The 24,009-nt window shown below is 39.5% G+C and overlaps 1 protein-coding gene and 1 long non-coding RNA gene across 13 annotated transcripts in view; one reads left to right on the forward strand and one right to left on the reverse strand.

Annotated features, from left to right (window-relative positions):
* Scgdelta (sarcoglycan delta) overlaps positions 1 to 24,009 on the reverse strand; it is a 294,591-nt gene that overhangs the window by 78,037 nt on the left and 192,545 nt on the right. The gene's annotated exons all lie outside the window — the stretch shown is intronic.
* Positions 1 to 24,009, forward strand: part of LOC145962758 (uncharacterized) — a 107,572-nt gene that overhangs the window by 72,969 nt on the left and 10,594 nt on the right. The gene's annotated exons all lie outside the window — the stretch shown is intronic.

Below are 24,009 nucleotides of genomic sequence, written 5' to 3' on the forward strand. Positions count from 1 at the left end.
TAACCCGGCTTTCGTCGAATTGGTTTCGACATTATTGCGAACGCCAGAGCGTATTTCAAAGACGCGTGCGATTGCTTGTACTCTAATATCGATGTCTCGCGTATTAAATATCTCGATAATTAAATATCTCGATAATTAAATTAAGATTTAAAGTTTGGTTGAATTTAATTTGCAAAATTTCGTTATTTATCTCCTTAAAATTTTCCTTTTAATTTTCAATATTAAACAATAATAAAATTTTCAATATTGAATGTTTCTTCTGCAATAGTTGTACGAATTGTAAAAATTTTCTTGACATCTTTTTACATTACAAGACGATATCAGAACTTCTCTCTTAAATAGAAATAGAAATATTTTTCTTAAATAGAAAGACACGTAGGGCAGAGCATTCATGGTTAGTCGCGTGACGAGATTCGAAGGGAGACAATCTGTTCCAGTAAAGTAAAATTGCATAAGTAATCTTGAGTGACGCGTCTTACCTTTTCAGGCCGGTTAGATTTCCCCTTTCCCTGATATGCGAGGGAATTAAGGTATGTAGACGAAGGGAAGAAAGAAGGGAATGAGGAAAAAGCGCGCGCTCGCGATACGAGAAACACGCAAGAAGAAAAGAAAGGAGAGAGATTGGTAACGGCGGAGAGAAAAGGACGATGGGAGAAAGTAGGGTCGACTGTAAAAGCAACAGGTGCCGACGTCTAGCTAGCAAGCAAGCAGCTCTCGCAAGCCCCACATCTCTCCTTCTCTCATTCCCATCGTTTCTCTCTCTTTTCCGTGCATCTGACTATCCCTCTTTCTCTTTCTCTCTCTCTATCTCGCTTTTTCTTTTTCTTTCTTTTTTTTCTCTCTCTCTATTCCCCTCTCCTTTTCTTCTTCCTCTTTCCTTCTTCCTCTTTCCTTCTTCCTCTCACTCTTCACCCTCACAACTACCCTCGAGCAGATCCCGGCGAGATAGCAAAAATGTTTAATGGGGTGAACTCGCCGGAAAATACCAGGCGACCCGCGTCTCCTCGTAGCACCACCCTGAAAATGTCGTTTCCCTCGATCAGTTTCGCATTAACGTCCCGAGCCTGCTTATCGAGGGCCTTTTCGTGTTTAGTGAGGATCTTCCTTTAAAAGGGCGGTATCTTGAACGCGCCGCGAATTCTTTCCAAGATCGGCGCACGTTGCATTGCCGGTAATTTTAGTATCGCGAACGCCATAAAAATGTGCGGCTTGATATTTTTCTTCGAAGCGAAGATATAAATGGAAAGGAAAGCATAACGAGAATGGATTTTCTCTCTCTCTCTCCCCTTCTTCTTCCCTCCCTCCCTTTCTCTCTCCCTCTTTTTCTTTCTGTTTCTTTCTCTCTCTGGTATCTCTTTTAAAATTATCTTCGTGTTTTCAACATATTTTCCACTTGAAATTATGTTTTAACTTTAATAACATTTAGTAGCTGCCTCTGACAGTTACTTTTTTAATATAATGTGCATTAAATTAACCAACATAGAGAAAGGAATTTGTAGAATATTTCTTTAAACACGTGCAATTTCTACGCAAATTCTTATAATGCAAGAGATAGATCTAGTACGTGATAGTTGGAGAGCGCGAAATTTGCGTAGCAACGAGACGTCTTCTTTCTCGCGAAAGATCCCGCAATAAATGCCGGGGGAACAAATGCAGCAATAAATGTTAAAGAGATCTCACTCGTCCCGAGAATGCGGCTTTAAAGCGAAGAAAGCTCCCGCGGGTCTGGCCGTGAAAGAATTCCAGGAGGGATCGAGATTACTTGGGAGGGTACAGAACTTTTGATGGAAATAAATGAAACGCATTAATAAGGCCGTAGGTATTTCGTGCGAGTCTCCGGCGTAATAAAATTTATACGATGTTTGAAAAAAAATCGTGGTTCTCCAATCTCTTGCTTTGCCGCGTTTATATTTGATTCTTATTAACATCGAGATTGTTAAATGAAAGCTCGACAAAGAGAGGAATCAACTGCTGTCAGAAGTGGAATAATAATCAGTAGCAGACTTCTCTCTCCAAAGAGATATTGTTATTATGTATTTTTCTAAACTTTAACGATACACCCTGTTTTATTATCATCTTGATAGAATTTCAATGAGACCAATTAATTAATGAGAAAATTAATAATCACGGGATCAATTATATCGCAAAATTATTATACGCAACCGAGTGTATAGAATGTACTAAGCTTAATGAAATGACGTAAATCCGTCGTTAAATTAATTTACCACCAATCATGCAATTTTGAATTTATATCCAAACTCTATCCAATGCGCGATGGCGCTCGAAAATGCGCGTGATTTATTGGAGATTTACTTTCGGTCGACGCGAACGATCGACCGTTCCGGCTTTACCAACACAATTTGCCGAAAGTATATAGTTTATAGCTGAGCGCCCAAATTATCCCTAAATGCCTCTTTCCCTAAACAAAATACATAATGTACTTGAATAATTTTATCGATTCGCTTTATCGGTGATAACGCAGATGTGCGCTTGTACGCCATGTGTGTACCAAATGTTTACTTGTGCCAAAATTAAGTATGAAAAATGTCATGCGATGCGTCGGTTGTTCGATCCGCGATTTTTATACAAGACTCGGATATTTTTCTTCCGGCTTTTACATCGCGAGCACGTTTCTTCGCGTGTACATGCCGTGTACATCAGGAACGCCGCAACCGATAAAGCGTTCAGCCACGTGCAAGACCTACCACCACGTAGGAAAGAAGTTGGCCGAGGAGGTGATTCGAATTTGGGGAGCAGCAGGACTTTATATCGTTGGCCCGCAGCCGCACGAAATGTTGTCTGGCCCGCCATCGCATATTAAACATTACCGAGGGGTCGTTTTACGATCCCTTGAACATATCGTATTAATGTCGCTTGCCGTGCGGTCGTGCACGCTTGCGGCTTTACATCGCTTGCTTCCAATTTAATGCGTCTGCCGCGAGAGCTTGCCATTGTAGTTCACCCCGTCTCCGGGCGTTTCAATGAATACGATTACGAACGCATGCGATAACGTTCTTAATGACAAACGTTTCTCGTGCCGAGATACTGCATTCTCTCTCATAGCATTGCATCATCTACGGCAAAATATAACGTAGATTCCTATAATTATCTCATTAAAATCTTATGTTCCTATTAATAAAACAATTATTACTATTTTTCCTATTTTTCAATTTTTATCAGAAATTCATTCAAAATTATCAATAACAGGCGCATAAATTAATGCGATAATTTAGAATATTAATTAAGGAAAATATCCTCTCTCTTTCACTCTCTGTTTCAAAAACTTTCTACTTTTTTTGTGGCACTTTTCCCGAGTATGAGTAATTATTATGATAAATTTTTCGTTGCTCTGTTTCCCACAAAATCCGGTCGTTGCAAAAAAACAGCCGCTGTTGCTTCTTGTAGTTTACTCTGCATCTCGCGGGAACGAATGAAGGCATTGCCGTAAAGAAGCGCCGATGAGGGCGAACTCTCACTTCCTATGCTAATGCTGAGGGCGAAGTCTCCGCCATGTTCATAAAGACGGCGGCGCTCCTCCGCCGCGAAATAAGACCTTTGCAGCTGCAACGCTGAGAAAGCAGGCAGAAGGGGAGACGCCAGGGGTTGTTATGCTCGCGGCATCTGCCACCGCCGCATCCGATATGCAATATTTTCTTTGCCGAACCTGCGAGTCGCTCGCGGAATCGATACAACACTAAAGAAAAATTTCTTGCCGCAAGCCAATTCTTTATAAATCTGCGAGTTAATTTTCTATCTCCATTGTCGTGCGATTGAAATCCGTACAATAATTAATCGATAGTAAAAAGCACGCGATGTGTGATAAAATAGCTTTTTCTCACTCGTTTATCAAGAATCTTACTCGTTCCTAAAATATTAAGCTCCGTGCTCCACAAATTTGATTAAAATTTATTTTTTTTCCTTTTTTTACTGAATGCTATTTCTCTGTAAAAGACTAATCTAAACAGTCAATATATATAATTTATATTAATTTTAGAAAAAATGTATTGAGCGGGATGTTGCGCGATCTCATTATAGTATTGACGGATCAAGGCAACCCCAAATGCACTCATTCGACGAATATCCGTTATGCCAACACAACTATCACACTATACAAATGAGATAACGTATATGGATGTGACAATGCGGTAATTGTACATGACAATGCAGTAAAATTCATGTTCACATAAACGCACTGTATTTGGATTTATCGAACACGTATGATAAATGAATGCCGCCGTCTCTGCAGTCAACACCATCTACGATAATGCGCTTTAATTTATGATGTCGCATATAATACGCTGAACTAATTAAAGGTTTATTTCCGTGTTAAAATACAGTAGAAAAGCGGACGAGTGATGTGATGATCGTGAAATCGGCTGACGTTCGCGTTGCGTTGTCTTTCTGCGTTTTGATTCCGCTTCGATCGAGCAAATTCAGACCGAAGAAGAGAGACAGTCGTGCCGAATCCCTCGGCGATGTTACGTGTCTGATTTAATGTTTGGGGACTCGATGTCGCGGGGCTGCTTGGTGTTTCAGTAAACGTTTTATCCACGGCGGTGTGACGCTGATAGGATTTCAGACTGACTTTCTCTCTCGACTCCCATCGAGAGAATTCACAGATCCGGAAATGGAGAGAGTTTAACAGAGACGAGACGTGGAAACGTTCCCTCGGACGATCTTTCTGCGCAAAACGTGCGAGAAAACAAACCGATTGATTCGACATTTTCCGATTAATTCGAGACCGAAAAAAGAACAGTATGAATGTTTCCATGAAAATTAAAAACAACGATATAGAGAGAAAAAATATTGGAACTGACATACGTCTCTCCTAAATCGGTATATCTTTATTTCTTAATAATTAAATATTGCTTTATTAGAACTAATATAAATGCATTTAATTTATTTAATTACTTAATTTATTCACAAGTCAATAATGTGTGCATCCATTGCTCGTTATAAATGTTAAGTCAGTTTATATTGAATTCTTAAAAAATTCAAAAGTTTATTCTTTTGATTTTCTATAATATAACTAACGATTTTATATAACAGAAATATAGAGATATATCTCCGTCTTGATAATTATTATTCTATGCTTATAGATTTCTAAATTTGAATTTTCAGTTTTATCTTTATTGTTTTTCTCATGTAGTTTAATTAAACTAGAATTAAACTAGAACACATACACACACACATTCCAATTCGATATACTCTGTAGTTTGTATATTGATATAATTGAGATTTTATTTTGAATTATTAATTCACAGAATCTCGAAGCAAACTAACTGATCTGATTTGTATTAATTTTTCACATATGAGTTATAAAAAAATTACTCGCAGTCAAAATTCCAGTTTCAAAAAAGATTAAAATAAATGTTTATTTTTATAAATAAATGAAAAAATATAATTTATTTCAATCTTTATAAATTTGTATAATTTTAGCATTTATTTTTCTACATTTGTATTATATTTCTGCAGTTTTCAATGAACATATCTGTTTTGAAAATTAATTTTTCATTGTGAAATCACAGTTTTTATGCGCTACCAGAAAGAGACGTATAAAAAAAGTTTGGAAATCAACGAAATTAGTGTAATTTAATGAGAAATTTTGAATAAATATTTGTGGACATAAATGTTTTTAAAATTTCAACTACGGACTAGATTTCAAAGATAAAATGATATGTCAATTTTAATTCTTTCTCTCTATATGATATCCAACGTATAAATCCGTTATGATAATATGAACTAGATACATTACATGGTGATGTATTGCCCAACTAATGTCCGAAATAGAAACGAGCGCATGTCAAGCCAAGAGTGATCAATATCCGAAGAGAGACTGCTCGCGGAGCCTCGTAAACCGTGATGCGCGTAAAGGAAACATCAATTATCTATCGCGTGTAAATTAATTCGTTAAAAATAGCATCATACTTTTTTCGTAGCAATTGTCATTTTCCTTTTGCGTAGGACTCATAAAATCATAAATCTATTCGATTGTTTCGACGACAGAGATATGCGACAAAAGCGAGAGGAAGAGAGAGAGAGAGGCTTCGTGCAACGATCGAACGGTTATAGTTTGGTTGCTGCAGGACCAATTCTAGCCGCGATAATCAAATCTAATCCCTAGAAACAGCCTCGGGCTCTAACTGGTAACCAATGTTACATCGGCTTACTGTAAGCAAGAGAGAGAGAGAGAGAAAGAGAGAGAAGAGAGAGAGGGGAGAGAGAGAGAGAACAAAGGGTTGATATATGTAGGATGGCGCATAGATTTCAAAATAGCGGATTTCGTATGCAACCCCCGACCTCTAACCCTGAGGGCGATATTCTGTTTAAGGTCCCGACTCGAATAACTATAGGAAGACTAAACATGAATATCTGGATTAAGTTATCGACGACGTCTTTTCTCTCTTCTTCTCTCTCTTTCTTTCTTTTTTTTTAAAACACTTCCGAGAACCATCCATCAACCTCCTGTCACGTCCTGTTTTACAAACGCTTCTTTTAAACGAGATATTTTGTATCTATTAAAGTAAATCAATCCATCTGACACAGTGATGTCAAACTATATTTAAGATCACAATTTTATCTTTTTGACCGTCCTCATTTGTCCCATTTTTTAACAAAATTATAAATATCCAAAAATGACAGCCACTCCAAAGTTAAATAATCACGATTTTTTTTCATCGATTCGATCGAAATACTAATTTTCAATCTCCATTGCCCCATTAAGTCGACAATCGACGAGGAGCTGTAGTAAATTACGTGATTCGTCTTTTATCTCATCGTGGAAACGGAAGACGAAGTGGCCTCCTAATCAACGCCAATTTAAAAATCCCCGTCACGTTGCTCGATATCTTCGGTCATTCCTTCTCAGGAGAGGGCGCGCCGTCGTGTTAAAAGGAGAAACGGGAAACGGGGGGGGGAGGGGGAGAGGTCCGAAGCGTTAGATGTAAAAGGAAGAGTTAGGAGAAACGTGCCGTACCGCGCGAAGAGCATCATGCGCAATCTTGTATGCAAATCGAGGAAGAAGGACGAGACGGCGAGAGGGGGAGAGAGTGGCGCGAGAGAGGGATGGGACAGAAAAAGGAGCGGGGTGAAGGGGCTAGGAAGGGGGAAGGGAGGGGAAGGGAAATGCGCGTGAGGAAGGTACTTTAAGAAAAATTTGTTCCCTCAAGATTTCTATATGCAAATGCGACACCGCTGGTGCTCTCCACGACTCAACTCGGCTCGCGTCGTCTCGGATTTGCATTCCGCGCTCTACATTCATATTCTCTCTCTCTCTCTCTCTCTCTCTCTCTCTCTCTCTCTCTCTTTCTCTTGCCGACAGAAACCGACGGAAACGCGTGCGGTGTCGCTCGTTTTATTAATGATCCGTAAGTGTCGGCGAGAAGCGCGGATCCGAGCGCAAACAGAGCGAAGCAGCGACCCGGGGCAGCCGGCGACGAATGACGTGGGGGTTGACGAGGGTGGATCGCGGTACTCTAATTACCATTAACCCATTAGGAGGCATAATTTGCCTAATCGGGACGCCGATGTGTATTACATTGCGTTATTTGAGATGGGTTTACCTCGGCGCGGAATGTTTTGTATGATATTAGTTTATCCGATCGCTCTCTCGCGCGAGCGGAGCATTGCGCGTTGCATGTTAACGTGGCGTTATGCGGGATTACATACTTCGGGCTCGATGCATTTTCTTCATATCGTTTAATAAGATCGCGCGTATGGAAATTTCAGGTGGAATTAATCACTTGCACGAGCCGCGAGCTTAAATAGAGTTCTCGGCGAACTGTAAAATCGTGGATCGAGCGATTTATTTGCAGAGTTTTAGAGATATTCTTGTCTTTATATTTTACTTTCTTTAGATTCTGCCTTTATTCGTTGTTATATAAACATATTGCGGCGCGACATGCTTCGCTCTTTGAAACCTTACAAAGCCCATTTCATTGCTGCCAAACCAGCAATATTCATGAAAATATGATCGGCATTATACGTATGTGGGAAAAGATGCAAAAGCCTGCAAAATATATTGCTTATGATGGCGATACGAAAAGTGGATAAATCGGAAAGAAATTGTCCCGTTTGCAAACTTCATCGTTGATAACTCTCGGCTGTCGTGTCTCGCGACGTAAATTCTCGACGAAGCGTTCGATCGTCGCGCGCAAGAACATGGCAGGAGGAGATGCGGCAGTGCATTTTCCCATCGTCGTCCTTGTGTCGTAATTGGGCGCAGGGAAATGTCAAGAAAAACAATGTCGCCAGAGAATACCCGATTGGATCGGTATCGACACGCGAGACTAGTCTCTGTAAAATTAACATTCGCACATGCGCGCAAGAAAGGAGATAGGAGAAACGAGAAATTAAGAGGGGAAGTCGCGAGAAAACGGCGAAAAAGAAAACGAGGAAAGAGGAAGGAGGAAGGGGAATGGGGGAGCGAAACGTACGGCGAATAATGCGATTCCGTTGCCGATGGAAGGGAGGAACGGAAGGATGAGGTGTGCGCGGAACCACCTGAAAAAGTTCGTCCCGTCTCATCTTTCATTCTCCGCTCGTCTCGCTCTCGCGCGCCATTTCCCTCCTTTTTATCTTTTTACGTCTTCGTTTTGCCGGAAATGGATCAAAGTGCGACCGCGATTACCCCGTTTGTCAGTTTTCTCGAAGCTTAATCTTATCGACTCGTCTAATCGCGCGACGTTTGTCAAATCTGCCGATACGAGTGGATTAATTGTCACAATTATCTTTGACGAATGTTTGATTAATTGTTCGATGATGTTATATATCGCGCTCTTGCATTTCATCGTTACACTTTGATCTCACACGATCGTGCGCGCCTTTTGCTCTACTAAGTCGAGATTAAAGAGAAATCGCGGAAAGAAGGATGCAGGTTAAAAGCATTTATTTCGAGAACCTGCACTTAAAGGGAGTAAAGCCAGAATTAGAAACGATTTTGCTTCAATTCAGAATCTCTCGCGGATCAAATACGATTCGCGATAGGAGAACAATTCGTTGAAAGAAATGTAACGGAAAATATTCTTTCTCGTTGCTTTTTCCTTTTCCCGCTTTCTTTTTGAAAGGATTTTCTTGTGCAAAATCGACACGAGACATTTGTATGTCTATCGAATAATTTGACAGTAAAGTACTTATGCAATGACAGTCGCAACGTTATAATCATGTGACAATCGCCTGAATCGACTTTATCTTTTTTTTAAATTTGTATTTGAAAATATCGTTATTTTTCGAAGCGGGTGCGAAGATACGTTTCAAGGCTTTGCGTGAAATGTAGTTAACACCTCGAGATTCAGGAGACAACGACGTAATCACAAACGACATTATGCATCCCTGAGGGAGGCGGCCGCAATCTGTCCAGGCCAGACTCGAAACAACTCGGTCGGATGGCGCAAGTTTCTTCGGGGTAATACGGCATGCCAGACGGACAGCTTGCGAAGCCACGCGACAGCGATGGCTGCGGCAGCGCGAGTAAGCTTAATTAGGGATAAAAATTGAGTTTACTCGATCGACGTCGAGATTGTCGCGCGCGACGAAACGAAATCTCACAATTATTAGATTTCCAGTTGGAAGGGGATGGATGGGGATAAGGAAGCGGTGAGAGAATCCCGGGAGGGTTGCCTGGCTAAACAGTCGACGGACTGTGATCCGAGAGAAAAGGACGACCGAGGGAAGGTGAAAGGAGTGGGAAGAGAACGGGCGGGGTGGCTCGAAACTATTTCTCTCGCTTCCTCGGCGCGCCGGTTGTGATTTGAATATATCCAGTTAGCGGCGCGTGCCTCGAATACCGGATCCGCGACGGAAACGCTTAAAGGAGCCACTCGTTACTTCGTTCGTGCGATATTAGCCACCGTTCACGTCGTTGTCGTCTTCGTTCCTATCCTCTTTGTAGGCGTTACGATTAGCCTCCACGCCATTTGGAATTTTATTGATCAACTCCTGGTATTTTATTCCCGTCGATACCGGATAGAAGCGCTTCGGATTAATTGAGCCTCGTGAGCTGCTTATAATTTATTATATCGCTCTCCCCGGATGCGTTTAGTTTGTTTTTATCGATCGGCGAGTAAGTTGTAAAAGAGACTGTAAATCTGTCGACTCTCAACTTTGTATCTGCAGTTTCTCCGAACTTGTCAAGTTCCGGATATTGAGCAGGGAATTAAGCCGTTGAAAGAAGTAAGCTGTTAAAAGTGCCGCTACTTCACGATAATTAATCATCGGGAGCGTTCGGCCTATTAGCTGGCATTAAAACAAATCTCGTTTAAACTTGACTGCGTCATAAATTTTTTCGTCGCTCAAGTTACATAAAAAAGAAATTTAACCGGAAATTTAATAAAAATTTTATCTCGCTTTTGTGTGAAAGATAACGCGTCTTTTAGAGGATAACGAAATTCCCTTGCAAACTTTATTTAGTATGCGCGTATACAATTTCGAATTTGGTTTAGCCTGATGGACATAAAACTGCGAAATAATCTCGCTTAAAAAAATATAATTTAAATTTTCGCGAAAAAAATTATCCTAAAATAAAAGCCTTCGAATGAAAATTGTAGCATGGCAATTAAAACTGAATATTCGTCATATATTACCGTTTCTTTCTTCCGCTCTTTCGCTGCATTATTTTAAGGTAAACATCATTACAAACATCGGGTTTGTTCAAAAATTAAAAGGGCCAACGCGCTGTTATCGTTGTTCAACATAAATCTTTCAAAGATAATACCAACAAGTATATTTTGTATAATTTCATAAATGACGTCAAAATAGTTTGCAACAGCAATTTGTCTTAAAATAAGATAACATTGGTTTCCACAGCATCTTTCTCTTTCTCCCTATCTCTCTCTCTTCCACTGCCTCGACCTGCATCGTCTCAGACTCTTCTTAAAGGATCGTCCAGAATGATGCGTCAAACCACGTAAAATCGATATTTAACGCACGCTTGTGGCTCTAGTAATTAAAATGAACAACGCACAAAACGTGTTGTTTTCGAAGATAAATTTAATGACTGATGTGTGATGTGAAAACGCGTTTCGCGTTTTCATTTATCCGTGTGTTTATCGAAGCCTCTGCAGCCTCTCGTAACTCCTCGGTCTTAATGGACCAATTTTATGCGGCGGCAGAATTAACCGGCATCCACGGTATCCACGCTACGTCGTAATCGATGTTATCTCGCGCTTTACTCTGCTCGATAGTATAATAACTGTTCGTGCCTTTACATTATTTTAAGCAAGCGCGCGGCAATAACCCCGGCCGTGAACCATCCGGATGGCCGAGGCGCGCCGACACATGCGAACCAACGCGGAAGTGCGGCAAAGCAGAGAAGCAAGAAGCAGGAGAGCGGAAGACAAAGACAGCGGAAGAAGGGGGAGAAGACGAAGGATGCGCGTGGTAGCAGCTTGCGATAATAGTTGCGAAATAGTCAGTTTTATCGTCGGCGCAATAACAATCACTGTTATTTTACGCGTTCCAACCGCAATCTCGTAATTGCATTAACGAATATATAATACGGCGTGCAAAGACAAAAGTAGATGAAATTCTGGCGTTCCATGCCGAGTACAGGGTTCGACTTGCGAAATTAACTATCCGGGCTCCTGGAGACAGTTTGGAAGCGTCAATTTCTGTCGCAACTAATCAAAACTTCCCTCCGTTTACGCGACGACCAGCTTTTCAATCCGTTCAGCCACTTTGGGCCTCCGACGCTTATTCGTTCACCAACGATAATGACAGACTTGTCGCGGTATTCCCATGGTTACTGGGCGAAGTATTTGCGAATGCGGCAGAACACAACGGAGTCGGATAAAACGATTAAGCTTCGGGAATTGAATTGGACCGCGCGTTCCACCAGTGCGCGAGATACACCCTCCTCCCTTCGCACGTGTGCAAATTGTGAAAGCTGCGTCTCGAATAATATCTCAGGCGCCAGCAGCTTACATTCTTACCTTTTTTTTCGCTATTTACAACGCCTGCGTAACTAGCATATGTTAATGAACAAAAATTAATTACCGAGAATTGATTATAGAATGTGTATTGCAGGGCAGTGAGTTATATTTTAACATGACACCGAGAAAATACGTTTCGTATTTTCGAGTAATTTCCATTTATCCTATTTTAATACATCATGTTATTTTAATCGAGTAAAATCGGTTTATAGTAATTTAGATATATTGAATAATCTGTAAATTGAGAGACAGACTAGTAATAAATGCAACGATGCGAACCCGTTAAAATTTTTTTTTATAAAAAAGGTACATAAATTCATGCTTCAATCTTTTTTTAAATCATCTTCAATTGCAGTTCTTTTTAACCAAGATGATAATATCCTTTTACAAACGATAACACCAAGTAATCTAAACACATTTAAAAGATATAAAAAAATTCGTTTTAAAGAGCATCGGACGTTCTGCTGGAAAAGGTTGGAATAAGAAATAAGCAGTCTGATTCTGCTCTTGTTTTTTTCGTCCTTGAGTCGACGAGAGACAGCAGGCACACGGCTGGAGAAAAGAAGCCGCGAAAGTACCGAGGTGGTAGTCGAGTTCGAGCGAACAAAGTCGATATTAAAATCAATCCAACTGTCGGGCCGGCAGTTTGGCCTGAGTTTGTAACCTTAAAAGTTCGTCTTCGTTCTCGCGGCTGGTATTCTCTTTGCCACAGGATCGTATATTGAACTTTAGTCAAGTTCACTCTCCTATTTGCGTTCTTCGCCGCGAAAGGTTAAGAAAACCCGGCCAAATGAACGAATGACGAGGAGAGGAGGAGGGAAGGGAAGATGAAACCACGAGAAAGAAAGGATATAACGAGGAAATAAGCGAAAGTTTGGCCGCTGATCTCTCGTAGTATCTGCTAAGTAGCGCGGCACGATCTTAAGTGCTGCACCTGGTAGTTCGACCCTCCCCGGCATCCCTTTTCGCGAAATGAAGGAGAGACTCCCTCGTTAACTCGAGAAATATTCGCGGCTATTCCATTAATTAATGAAATAAGCAACACACAAGTGTCTCGCTTATCGTCGTTAATCTCACAATGAAAATATTATGACATTATATATTGTAATATGACAAATATTTTACAATCGAATGATAAATTAAGAAAATACAACATCATGCTATTTTTTCGTTTCCTAAGAATATTAATTTTTGCACAATTTTTCTTTCATAAAACGATCGTTATTCTAAAAACCTTGTCGAAGATCGTAACATTGTGAGATTCTTTTGAGATTTTAAGACACATGAGCAAAACGTGGCCACATTATGAGCTGAAAGGCGACGGGTAGTCGCGTTAATTAAAAGCAAAGACGGTTCTCTACTCAAGCTCGAGGGAAGGAAAACAGCCCGACTAGGTCAGACCGGGTGGGCGAAGCAACGGCTCGTCATTAAAGTTATACAAATCGCCGATCACGCTCGGCTGTTTAACGAGCGTCGTGGAATTTCGTGTAGTTTGGTGGAATATTCACGGCTCGAGCAACCGGAAGTCCGAGAACTGCCAGTAAGACGGTTAAATTAAACATTTTCTCTCGCGTTTTAGGCTTCGTCGCGCTGCCTGTTAATGAGAAGCTTTCTTCTCCAACTAGCATTCGCGACTCGTGTCGACGATTTACCGAAGACTATCCATCAACCACCAAAATTATCCTTAGACGTCGTAATTGCGATCTCCAATGATTGATCGAGTGCCGTCCAAGTTATTCCGCGAATTTATTTTACAATGCGAATAATTTCGAAGCGAACTATCTCCCGCTGCATATAAAGAACTCCCCGTAGTATTTATAATTGTAGAAAATTACGATATATGTGGTTGATTACATCTTATAAATTACATCTACTTTAGCCTTCTACTTTAGCTCCCTTCTCTCCTCCCTCAATATACACACTAGATAAGGTTAATATTTACGTTCATCGGGCGAGTATTATTTTGCCGTACGTCGTATTTTATTTTCATTATTGTCTCGGGAGCGATAACCAAACGCAAGTCGTTTTCGGGCTAATTCTGATGTTATTATTTCCGCGAGCTCATCGAATAGCGATATTATTTACGGAAAACTGATTCCTTCGGCGACGAGAATGCCGAAAGAGGAATCGTAAAACTGGCAATAACACCGGAACATCCGAACGAGTCGGATGGCAGGCGAAGGAGAGAGCTTTAGAATCCGTAATTAAACGGGATGGCTAGAGTCACCGCGACTGTGAGTATAGAGCTTCTCTTCCCTGGCATAAAGATTTTATGTCCGGCTTCACTCTCGCGTACGCTCTTCATTCTCCTCATCCTACCTCACTTTGTTTCTATGTTCCTTTCGTATAAATTTGCCAGTGACCCCGTCCACGTCACCTCCACGGTAGGTAGATATTTCTTGTAGATACAGAATATTATGGAAGGAACGTCCAGTGAATATATACAGATTATATTCGGGTTATCGCTTTATCACTGAGATAGAAAATATTATATCAGATATTGTCTTTAATTCGTTAATTAAAAAAGATATTCAACATATTAATATGAAAGTTTTTTATTAATTTTCTATTAATTTTATCTTCAGTTTACTAATATTAATAAAAATATTTAGCGTAAATATTTTAATATTTACTTTATTAATTTTATTAAATTTATTGATACTAAAAAAACAATACACTTCTCCCAAACCGCAGATAATTCTTGCCAGTTTTGAACGATGAATCTTTAATCAAAGCAATCTTTCGCGTCTCTGATCTGCATTGTTTGAATTCCATTAATATTCAAAATGGAAGTGCTTTATTTGAAATAAATTTGATTATCAAATCCGATAATGGTGGCCGATAATCGTCGCATTTCGCGGAGACGCGCCGAGCTGCGATTAATATGCGATTTTATTTCGCGTTCGAAAACAGCGCATCATCCACTTGCACGGATCTCGATGGCCGGCGCGCGGGGAAATACATAAATTACGTGGATGGCGGTGGCGGCGCGCGGCGACGTGGGTTATGGCGACGTGGCTGCAAGTTAGTTCGTATTAAAGTTATGAATATAAATCACACGGGTGGGCTCGTTCCCCGTTCTTTCCTCGACGGCCTCTCACGGCCTTGCACGGACCTTGCCGACCACTGCACGATCGTATCCTCTTCCTCCCCTTCCTCTTCTTTAACCGTACCTGCGCGCACCTTTCCCCTCCTCGAGCTTCGCGCTTTTGCCCCATCACCCGGGCCAGGTGTAGCGCAGCTCGCGGTGTCAAAGTACCGGCCCATTATTCATCCCTCCTTCCCCCGTCGGAGTTCATGTCTCTCTGGCACGCACCCTGGCATCGCACCCCTTCTTTCACCTTTTCTCCGCTTCCTTCTTTGCCGGTCGGAACTGTATGCGACCGAACTTGCGAACGTTTCGATGCTGATCCCCTGGATATGGCAACCGCTTGTCAGGTTATTCGCACGTGAAAAATAGTCGGCGAGCGTAAAAACGTTTAATCTCGCGACGTGGGCGCGGCTTAAAATCCTGCACGGGAATAGATGTGTATTATATACGCCGGTTAGGCAATAAGGAAGCTCGTGTATATTGTGATATAAAAAATGATTTATCGCGATTTTATTGCGGCCCTTAAAATAGCTGTAATAAAAAAAGATAAAATAGTATAGTTACGAATTTTTTATATACAATATATGTATATAAGAGATTAACATTTAAAGAAAGAATATTGATTAATGAATTATATTTAACATTTTATCGAATTACATGGGTTATGAACTCTTGGATATATGGATTTGATATTATATTATATGAGAACTTGAAAATTTGTCATGAAATAAACTCGCAAAATGTCACGTGACGGAAACGACTCTGCCCCGTCGAGACAAAATAATTTCTCGCTGTTATGTTTCTGAACTATAAGTTCTCGCGCTGGGGAGTCATATACGTATACGTATACGTCAGCGTGAAAAACTGGAATACTTCTTACTAAACTTCCTTCAGAAACGAAGATTAACGCTCACCCTTTCGCTACAGATTCACCGTGTTTGCCGTTGCTGAGTGTCACACCGGAAAGTCCGGAAAATATGAAGACAACTGCTCTGCATGATGAGTTTTTATTCTCGGCAAATCGCGCGTGAAACTGCGCGAATACAGTTATGCATCGTCTGATTCGCCATGCAACGCGATCATATATTTTAAGAAGTCTCGATGCGAGCTTTACAACTTCGTTGACGTCGATATCGATATTTCGAATCAAGAATAACCAATGCCATACCACGCGATTTTATATACCCCTATATTTTACGCTGTACGTTATAAAAGAAAATTGGTCGGTGATTTTTACAGTTTTCCTATAACTTTGAAATCTTCTCCTTCAAAATCTCCTCGATGTGACATAGATTTTCAGTCAAGCGTACAGCTCATTTTTGACACACAAATCTATTGTCCTCAACGTCAAAGATTTTTTTCGTGGAAAATTCGCGATTTTTGTCTTACACTTGAAACAAAAAAAATTATCACAGATAGACCGGAGAAGCGGAAAGAATCATGTTCAATATCCGAACGCTAATGCCTAAAATCCAAGTGCAAAGTCAAAATTCATAGTGGAAAATGTACATGGATCCTCGGAAGAGGACGGGAAGTGGCCGGAGGGATCAGTTCAATCACGCACGCGCACGGATGCACCTCTTGATCCGATACATCGACGCTTCGAATCCAAAACGTATCGGGAGAGTGATGTCATACATATCCGATGCTCGAAAGCCGCGGGGCTGTCGGAGATTTCCGGCGGCCCTAAACCACTATCCCTAACTCGCCGGCAACCTTTCCCACGAGACAACCCCGAATCTCGACTTTTTTGTCGAACTTAAAATAGTTCAAGTTGCGAGAAATTGATCAGCATAATTCAGAAGAACGCTCGATTCCACAGATTTGACGAAAATTAGTTATTAAAATTGAGCGAACAGTCGTAGATACATCTCTGATTCATAATATTTCACTTAATAAAAACGTAATTTTAGCATCTGCAATATTTAGATTTTGCTGTTTTAGAATTTTAAGACACACGTTGCAAGATATCTCATCTCATATATATGTATGTATCTATTTCTAAAATAAAAGAGATATTTTGACATGGCCGTGTTATAACATGGGCAGATGATTGGAAGTTGAGGCACGTTTACCTGTTCGAATCCGAGATCATTTACAGCAATCGCGGATAATCTCCGCATGCGATTTGTAACCGTGTATTTCGAGAACGATCCCCTTCAACGAGAAGTGTTTTCGGATGTGACGAGAGTCTATCCGCACATTCGTTGTGTGTATATATATGTGCATATTGAATGTGTGTGTATGAGAGAGGATTGCATAACGGGTTGAAACATGATGATGTGGGCATTGCTATCATTTGTGTATTTATATTATTACGTTTATTGTTGTATATAACGCAACTTAATTAAAATTATTTAGTTTATTCTACAAAAGAATTATGTGTGTGTATAAAGTATAAAACATACAGACACACAAATATTATAAATAGTAAATGGGAAATTATTTATTTTTTAGAATATATATATTATGATAATTGTCTCTTAAGAAAAACTCGACCATATATATATATATAATATTAGATTAAAAATCATTTAAATTTCAAAAGAATATATATAAGTGTGTGTAAATGGTTAAATCTTTCAATTAGAATACTAGAAAACATGTATATGTATCTATTAATATTAGAAAAATCGAATATTCAAAGTAACCTTGCTCCATTATTTAAAAGTCCAAGTGGTTATATCAGTTCGGGCAAAGGACGAGCGAATGCGCGCGTTTAACAGTCGTTTCGTTAACAATTGATATCAAATACCGCGAAAATAGTCGAACGAGAGGCGAGGCACGATTGGCGAAAAAACGCGCGACATATCGGCGAGAATTATTTTAGTTGCGGAATATTTAACTTTCGTGTGTGCGGCCCGAAATCGTATCGAGGTTTATAGCTTTCGCAGAATCGTTGCACATCAAAAATGGACGCGTTCGGGGGGATAAGAATAAAACATGCCGCGTGCGAAACGTATCGCGCATACGTTACGAGCAAGTCGATCGCCATTAACTTTCGATGCGAGAACGTGGCATGAAAAGATAATCGCTCGCGTGGATTAAAAGACCGCTTCTCTCCATCTCGGACGGACAGGCGGCGAACTCGCGGATCCGACGTATCGGTGACGTATAATGTATCGGAGAATGCGGTATTTAAAATATACGCGAGCTTGAGCGAATCGACTCCGATATTACCGCAATCCGTGCGTCCCGTCTACGTGTGTCGTCGACAGTTTTTGCAGAATTCGCACGTGCGGGTGACCGACTGACCACGTGTACCCGGCAACACACACGTATGTACCTACACGTATATACGCCCAGACAGATGTGCTCGCAAACATGACTGGTGCCGACGCTCATACGTGCCGGAACGTGCGTGCAGGCTGCGCGGAATATGTTGCAGGTGCACACTCGCACCCCCGCATATATACACGCGGGATATAACGAGCATGCGCGCGATTTAGGATAGCCATTTATTAAACATACCTTCATTACGCGATACCGTACATATTTTAGGACATTTCGCACGTACGAATCACGTCCCGCTGAAATAGGCTAACGCGTCGTTAATAATAAAGGAAAAAAGCTCAGACGCGCGGCCTAATTTCGCCCCTGGAGCCGCTTTGTCGCGAGCTTTATCATCATCGTTTTCGTCGTCTTGCCACATTGAAAAATGCAGCACCTCAGCTAACCGGATTAAATGCTCGGCGGTTCTTTTTCCGCGCACTTAAATTTTTAATCCCGCTACTATTTGCTTAAGCTGAGTTTCGCCGTTAAGGTCGGTTATAAGATACCCTGTAATTTCGCTCGCGGTTCTAGAACAAAATCTATTTTATTTTCACCGCGTTTAGCAGCACGCGCGACTCTCTTTGAAGAGTAACTCCCATATTGATGATCTTTGACACCAAATGACAATTTTATTTTTTTTATTTTAAATAAATGAAAATTGAAATAAAACGATTGAATATATGCTGGGAATATAAATTGAGAAACAGTTTTACTTCGATATATTAAATTAATATTTTTTGAAGCGAAATTAGAAATTTATTAATATTGTACAGAGAAAATGTAAACTACAATATACAAAAGCGACATATTTCTTCCAAATAGTTACGCTAGATTATATGAGAGATTTAAAACGAACATTTACATACACACACAAACTGTAAAAAATTAAAAATTTGTACGTTTCTTTTTACTATGTGATATTTATATTATATAAACGAAATGTTTCGCAGTCATATTGACATATTTAAAAATACAAGAATTAACAAACGATTAAAATTAAAAATAATTTTCAAAAGTTTTCAATAATTTAAACGTTCTGTGTAATTAAATTAATTTTACGTTGTATTAATTTATTTAACGAGCGATATTATTAAAGAAAACGTTTCGTTACTGTAAAAAGAAAATATTTTGGGAAATTATATTCTAGAAAATCTCAATCATGATACACGCGAGAATTCCCTGACAATGCTTTTTGCATTGCAAAAGTAAATCCGTAAATCCGTAATTTATTAATATTACAGCAATCCAATTTTTCAGTTCTAATCGAAAATGCACAGCGTAACAACTCAAATTTTCGAAAAACGATATTTACCATTGTATCTATATCAATATCGCTAATTTAACACGTTATTGTTCATTCGATAAATTGACAGAAATATTCTCTGATTCAGGGACACAAACAAATACGCGAACAAAAGACCATTCGAGTGAAAAATATCGAAACAGACTTAAATTTCTAAATTCACTTTATTCGATCAGCGTTGAAACGCTCGAAGATGAACCGGATGGATCGAGATCCGCGGTTTTTATGGCGCTCCAAACACCATTAATCACTGACAACCCCGGCAATTGGCGACAAAATGCAGTCCCTGCAACGCGTTTTAATCGTATTGCTCAAAAGAGTCGCGCGATAGCGCGGACTCTTCCTTTGACACAGGTCGCTCGCGGATACATGTTGTTACATCTGCTCCTGACGCGTTTCCGTTTCGATCCTGACCTGCGGACTACCACGCGGGGGGTGGTTTTGCGCGCGCGAACACACATACACACACGTATATACAGAATGCGCGCACAGCTATAAGCCGCTACATCGAAACGCAGCGCGGCTGGCTGTCGCTATACGAAGGTTCGATAATACAGTAGCATAATGCCCCGGCAATATAGCATAAAGGGGTTGACACGTTGACGCTGTCACGTGCCACCGGCGTCCCAGGGGCTATTGACTACGTGACGTAGTAGAGCCCGGGTCTCTGTGAAGGGAGCCTCTCTCTTACACGGCGTGCACTCGTTAAACACGCCGCGCCGGCCCGGACACCGTACTCTTTCTATCGCGGCTTTTGCCCGGATTTAGTCGCAATTTTCTGTTAAAGCGGCCACCCCTATATCTCGCCGCGCCGAGCTGTAATAACTCGCTTTTCTGCCGTTCGGAGACAAAAGTTTGTGGAGATGGCGATGAAAAAAAAAGCACGCGCGAATGGTCGTACGTAGTATATACGCCTGTTTATATCGTATACCTTTACTACTTTTAGAATAAAAAAGATTAATATATTAAGAGTACATTAGTAAAAGTATATTAATAAGAGTGATACATAAATATATTAATTTATTATATTACCTTTATATTTTCGCAAACGCTGAAATATAAATATATTAATTTATTAATATATTTATACGTATAGTACGTTTAATTGCAAATTTCTAATTAATTAATATAGGTGGTATTAATAATATTAATTTCGCGATGCATAAAAGAATAATAAGTCGGTGCATTTGCGGGATAATTGTTTCCAGATGAAATTCAACGAACAAAAATATCTTTTACTGAAAAAGAAAGGTTTTTTTTGCTGGCGAATAAAACTAGAACAAGAAAATAAGTAAGGGAAAATGTACGAGAAAAATATGTTCTTCGAGAATTGTATCATTTGATAGAGATATTTATCAAATTAGATGTCTAATACGAAATATTTACCGATCGTGAATTGTTACTCAGCTGTCAGTCATCTCAGCAGGTAATATTAGTTTCACGTGAAACGCGTGACAGCGATTCTCGCATTACCTATGGCAATGGACAATTATTGCATGACGAAGAAAATATGATATTGGCTTTTATCGGCGAAAAGCGAGATCTCGTCATACGGACTGACATTTATTTTAGATGTCGAATAAAAAAGTGTTTAATTATTAGGAGATAAAAAAATGCTTATACGTGTGTCCTAGATGAGGGAAGAGGAAAGGGAAAGGGGGAATGCGCGTTAGTCATATCGTGGCGGGATTGATGGATGACCTAGATTTTGGACGCGACTGTCTGGCCGCATCGTTTCAGTCGAGCCTTTCCATTGCTAATGAAAGGGATGAAGAGATGCGAAATGGTGGGATGAGTGACAGAGAAGAGTATTATAGAATCATCGGATTGCGTACCGTCACATACTATTGGTCGCATCTCGCCAATTCTCGCTCGTACGCGGCTCTGGTTCCCTCTTCTAATCAAGCTCATGGTTACAAATTAATTTATCTCGGCTAATACGCGCACAATCTCGTCTTGCGCGAGTAACGCTCGCGGATCTCGGCAAATGTCTCGGATAAAATTTCACGTCACGAGCAAATTAATTGGTCGGACGACACGGGGATCCTATGGCCGCGCGAGTTTATCTCCATAAAAATCGAGTATGTTACCCTGACCTTACCTTGCACACGTGTTTGACCTCGGACTGGGAGTCATTTGGCGCGTTGCATTTTTATGGTATTTTTCAATCGTGACGCGCTCGCGAACAAAAGCTGGCCTTGATAGTACACAGGATGTGAAGACGCGAATGAATTATGAGCGATAATGAACATTTGTTGCGGGTTGATGAATTACGAGCTTCAATTAATATACATGATGCTAATGATGAGGAAATTTACGCGGCATGCCGTAATCGAGCGAAATGCAACCGCAATATTCAGTAATGGCATCATCAAATCCTATAGAAATATTTTACGCTCATATCATGAAATTTTCACGCCTACGGAATAACGACTCCCTTTCGTCGACTGTCAGAGAAGATTAAATTCATATCTAAAGTAGCAACAATGCATTGTGCTTTAGCGTAGAAGAACTGAAATTACGTAATCACGATGTAATTAAAATGGATATAATTTTTTTGCTTTTTATAACTGTCCACGTGGAAATTATTTTTGAACATTTAAACGATCGAAATTTCATCTGAGATAACGTCCTCGTCATCGTGTCTTTTTGCATCCCTGAAAACTGACTTCATCAACGTCTCTTAATTACTACTAAATTAACCGAGTAATACTTTTAGCACTTTTTATTTTTAGTTTTAACAAGCTAATTTAAAGTTAATCTCAAACGTTGATTTTTCGAAATACGATTTTTATTGTCCAGCTAAAAAGTGATAGCAAAATAAAACTGAAATATTTCTCGCATCCAGCAGGAATCAATTTTCATATGTAATCACCAAATAATCGTTTAGAGATATTTGTTCAAACAATGAGCTTAAAAATATAATCATTAATTATAACCCTTGAATCTCAATTCATAAAACCTCGCATAAAATAATGCTCGTGAACATACTTGCACTGATAAATTTGTATTAATCTAATTTATATCTACATTTTTTTTAAACACGCGATGTATTAATCCATAATCAAAATATTTAACTTAAGCAAAACAAAACTTATCTTTATAATTTTAGATAAAATATGCAGTTCCTTTTTTATACAGTACAAAATTGAAGATTGACTTAAAAATTCAGTATGTCACGTATCTTATTTTAAACATCTTCGATGAAGTAATAATTAATGTCATTATTATATTATTAAACTTAATATAAAATCAGAGAAATTGTAATTCGCGTTTAAAGCGACTGCTTTTAGCTTATCGATTAAAAAAATATAAATAATCTAAACGATAAACGACATGTATACAATGCATCTATTTTGAGCAGAGAGTAAATCTCGCGAGTCCTTGCGAATTATCGCGAAACGCCGATGAATTTCAATTATCTCGTTTACCTACGCGACTATTTTTGCTACCCTCACAATGTTTTTTTGTCAGCCGCCGACTTTAAATCCCGCCAGACCGCGTATCTACGTATACCGTGCTTTTTTACCATCGTCCTTTTCATATCCGCGATTCCTCGAGGGGTTTCCGCGTGCGGAAAAAGATCGGTGGAAAAGTGCCGCTTGTTTCATATCGACAACAGTGTCATTGGCGGCTTACTCGCTGCATTAATTCTCAGCATTCGGTTTGTTTCTCATTCGGTCACCTCGATATTGTGAAATATTACCGTTCGCGGACTTTCATTAACGGCCACGATGGTTCACGGTGTAAATCACACAGTTTCACAACGCGAAACTGGCATTTATTTCCTTTGACATTTTATTTCTTCGACATTATTATAGAATATTTTCCTACGCGCAATTCTCTCGAGTTTACGTGCTCATTACCCCAGTTCAAATAATATTATATATTTGAGTACTGTTGCGTGTAATGTGATTACGGTTCATGGATTATTCCAAAATTGATGTTATGAACGATGTATGACTGATTATGGACCAAATGCTAAATTGAATATAAAATAATAGAATATAAATAAAGAGAGAAAGAGAGAGAGAGAGAGAGATTAACTAATATTTCACCTGATAAATTTTGATTTCAAATAGCATTAAATTATTTAATTATATATATAATTATGTTTATATTAATACCTTTTTATGTTAATAACTTCTTACGAACAACATACAGAACATTGAATAAATAATTTAATTATTGGTGGATCTTTCAAATTCACATTTTCTTCTTATCAATTCAAGATTCGTTGAGAAAAAGTTATAAATGTAACTTTGATGTATTTTGAAAATCGCTGCGATAAAACTACAAAATGCGTTTATAACAACACAGAGTTCTTTTCAACCTATAAGATTTTCGATATTGCGTGAAATATTACTGTTTGCGGATATTGATTAGCGATCAAAGTCATGGTTGTATGTGCGATA

The sequence above is a fragment of the Camponotus vicinus genome, unplaced genomic scaffold, assembly GCF_025532165.1.
Source record: "Camponotus vicinus isolate PSW18456_S1 unplaced genomic scaffold, iyCamVici1.0 SCAF_1, whole genome shotgun sequence".
In the NCBI taxonomy this organism is placed as follows: Eukaryota; Metazoa; Arthropoda; class Insecta; order Hymenoptera; family Formicidae; genus Camponotus; species Camponotus vicinus.